This window comes from Marmota marmota, unplaced genomic scaffold (assembly GCF_001458135.2).
Source record: "Marmota marmota marmota unplaced genomic scaffold, marMar, whole genome shotgun sequence".
NCBI classification, from domain to species: Eukaryota; Metazoa; Chordata; class Mammalia; order Rodentia; family Sciuridae; genus Marmota; species Marmota marmota.
In genome coordinates this window covers 32,536,606-32,540,228 of record NW_026000082.1, presented here as the reverse complement: position 1 = coordinate 32,540,228, position 3,623 = coordinate 32,536,606, and the positions used below count along the sequence as shown (strand labels likewise).

Genomic DNA, 3,623 nt, shown 5'->3' with positions numbered 1-3,623 from the left:
GTGATTTTACTTTTTTCTTTATAATATGGAAACATCTTATTTATTTTTCTCACTTCATTTTCCTGGTTGAAACCCCCAGCGCCATGTTGAACATCAGTGCCCAACCTTCATCTTGCTCTTGGTGCTGAAGAAACGTTCAATCTCTGTCGCTGGGTGTGGTGTTAGCTGTGGCTTTTCCTTTCCTATCTTTTATGAGGTTCAGGAAATTCTCTGCTATTCTGATTTTAGAAATGAATAGACCAAGAACAGAGAGGTTGAGCCACTTTCCCAAAGTCACCCAGCCAACACTCCTGACAAGAAATCTGGTTTTCTGTAGCCACAACTATATCATCCAGAGCCACAGCACTATGTGTCCTGGTTTGGTGCTCGGATATGGGTCAGCTCCTGGGAGCCTCGCTGTGAGGCAACTTCTTGTTTCTTAATTGGGTTAGATAAGGTCATCAAGGCAGAGCCCCCTGATTGCATCCTGGTGACATTGTAAGATGGAGAGAGAACAGAGGAGACACCTGCATGTTCTCCCTGTCTCTTGCCATGTGATGCCCTATGCATCATGTGGGATCTGCTACCTAGAAGGCCTTCACCAGATGGGGGCCTTTGAATCTCCAAAACTGTGAGCTACATAAACGTTTTTTTTAAGAATGAAAGTTAACCTCGGGCGTTTTGTTACAGCAACGCAGTCTCCATCATCCACGCCCCTTATTCCTGGTTTACGATATGAGGAGAGCAAGGCCACAGCGCCTCCTACAGGCAGAAGCCTTTGACTGTGAGCGTGAGGCTCAGCTCCCACCTGCTGATGGGATGGAGTGCGGGCTGCCAATCAATATTCCTGCCTCCCTGCTCAGAGGTGTGCCCATGAGGAGCAGTGGCCTTGACAGGATCTGACTGAGTAGCCCAGGTGGGACCATGTGCAGCGGCCTGTGGGGAGTCCATAAATCTGGGCTGATGGGTCACCTGGGCAGAGCCTCAGCCACCAGCACCCTGGCTCAGGACAGGAGCGGCATCGTCACAGCCCTGGCGGGGGTCACCTGGCGCGAGCTCGGCCATTTTTCTCTTTTATCACCATGGCGTTCAGGAGGGTGTCCTCTGAGACCCTCTTATCTAAACGCTGAGTTTATCTGACGCTCTGCGGGGCCTGAGGGAGGCCAGAGTGTGTCCTGCAGGGAGGGGACGGGGCCCTGAGCCTGCCACTGGTCATGACCTCACCTGTCACCCCCGGGCACCTTCCCCCGCCCCTCCCTGCGCTGCGGCTAGACGCGCCCCAACCTGCGGCAGCCGGGACCAGGCGGAGGCACAGGACACCCGGGTGCTGTCTGGGACGGGTGTCCCCAAAGGAGACCCCAAACTCCCCTGGGGTGACTATCTCACAGCTGCCTGGCGAGGCTCCTGGCTGGATGGGGACATGCAGGGCTCCGTGTCCTTGTTGACATCAGGAGAAACTGACAGACAGGGCTCCCTGTCCCCAGGCCAGGCCGCCATGAGGGTCCTGCGTCAGGAAGAGGCAGAAAGCCTGGCCCACAGGGCTGTGAATGTCCTGTCCTGAATGACCCCCTGACTCACCCTGTCACACCCTGGCCGGTGGCTCCTGGAAACAGAGGGGTGGTCCTCGTCCCCAGCCCTGGCCTTACACAGGGCCCAGCTCTCAGCAGGAGCCCGGCAGGAGCCTGAGAATTGCCAGGTGACACTGTGGGTGCTGAGCTGGCACCTGAGCTCCAGAAGGGCATCCTGAGCCCTGGGGACACCGCACCCACCATCTGCAGCCCGGAAAAGAGAAACAGAAAACATTCTCATTCTAAGGAGTAAATGGCAGGGGCTGGGGGGAGGGGGGCGGATGCTGAGGTCCTGAGATAAACACCCGGCGCAGAAGGCAGGGGAGGCTGGAGGGAGGAGGAGGCTGGAGGGAGGAGGAGGCTGGAGGGAGGGGACCAGCCTCAGGTCTAGGCAGCCCTGGACAATCTCTGGGGAGGTGGCCCCAGGAGAACACAGGATGGGCCAACATAGCCCTCAGACTCTCCTCTGAGCTCCGCTCATGAGCTCCCAGGGCTGTGTGTCCCCCAGAGCAGGTCAGACCCTGCAGCAGCAGCACCTGCCCTGCAGCCTGGGGGACGCTGGCCCTCGGTGGTGGCTTCCCGCCTCCTCCCCTGGGGTCTTCTCTGAGGACAGGCCTCTGAGCTCCCTGCACCAGGCCTCAGGTGACCTGGTCACCCTCGCTCCCTCCAGGGCTCTGCCAAACCCCACCTGGCCCCGGGCCTTTCCTGAGCCCCTCTGAGGGAGCAGTCCCAGGTCCTTCTCCGCCGTCTCATTTTCCTGCCTGGCCCTTGTCACCTGACCCAGTGTCTATTTGTTTGCTTGCATTTCATGTCTTGCCCCCCGCACACCCCGCATTCACCCCGGAATGTCCCTGCCCTGGTCCATCTGGGGCCCCGCTGTGTTCCTGGTATGGGAGCAGGGGACAGGTTCGGGGCTGTTTACTCACAATGTGATCGTGTGGAAGGCAGCTCTGACCACGTCATGCCTGCCCTGTGTAAAACCCGGGCTCTGGATGGCTCTTGGGTGAAGGCAGCCCGCCTGGCCCTGGCCTGGGAGCCCAGCTCCTTCCCTGCCCGACGTGCGCCCCTGTTTTCTGGACTCCAGTTTCTCTGGCTGTTTTCCAGCCCCCTCCTTGCTTGCTTCTGCTTCCCCAGGACCTTTGCACGTGTCCCCCTCAGCCTGCCCTAGACACTCCCCTCACTCCCACCTGGCTAGTACCCACTCATGCGCAGATCTTGGCTCCACATCTCAGGGAAGCTCCCCAGGGTCTCGGGTGCGTCTCACTGCCTGCATCTGGAGGAGATGTGACGGCTCCATGCTCCTGAGGCTCAGCTGTAACCAACAGCCTCATCCGGCTGAGCTCATTGCCCGGCACAACCCAAGGATACAGAATGGAGAGAGGAGAGAATGGACGGTTAACAGGCGTGTCCCCCCAACTCCACAGTGCCCAAGCAGCCATGCCTGGGCCAGGACTCAGGGAGCGGGGGACGGCAGGGTGGGGATGAGGGGTGGCCGGCAGAGGACAGGTGTGGGGATAGCTGGTCACTGCCCAGCTGGACATGGCTGAACCCACACTCAGGACAGAGCACCAGAGTCATCCACCTCCGTCCAGGGGAGAGGGGCTGGAGAGAAGCCGAAAGAGCCCGGGGTGGGGACTTCCGGATGCTGCCTGCTGTTCCCTGTCACCCCCTATGGGGCGCACCCCTCCTCCTCCGCTCCCTGTTTCTTCCCTAACACGCAGGGCCAAGAGCACGCAGCAAGCCCTTGCAGATGGGCGGGGCCTTGCTCTGCCTGGATGGGTCTGTCCAGCCTCCGTCCCTCTCCTCTCCATCCGCCACCTCCACCCTGGTGACGTCTGCTGCCGTTTCCTGGAAGCTGCTGGGAGCCATCGCTGGTCTAAGCTCCCCAGCAGAATGTCCCCCTTTGTTGCACACAGAGGGGCCGAGATAAAGGCCCTGAGTGACCCTCTGAAGGGCACCCCCCACCCTGCCCCCAGCTGCTCACAGCACACCAGGGGGAAACTGAGGCTCAGAAAGGTGAGGAGACTGGCCCAGGGTCACACCAGGCCTCTTGGAGAGGTGTAGAGGCCGCGCTGG

At 59.8% G+C, this 3,623-nt stretch overlaps 1 long non-coding RNA gene across 2 annotated transcripts in view; it reads left to right on the top strand.

Annotated features, from left to right (window-relative positions):
* The first annotated feature begins 3,391 nt into the window (after window positions 1-3,391).
* Window positions 3,392-3,623, top strand: part of LOC107142038 — a 9,266-nt gene continuing 9,034 nt past the window's right edge. For both annotated transcript variants that reach the window (XR_007352136.1, XR_007352135.1), the window contains exon 1: window positions 3,392-3,563. This is a non-coding gene — a long non-coding RNA (uncharacterized LOC107142038). The remainder of the gene's footprint in view (window positions 3,564-3,623) is intronic.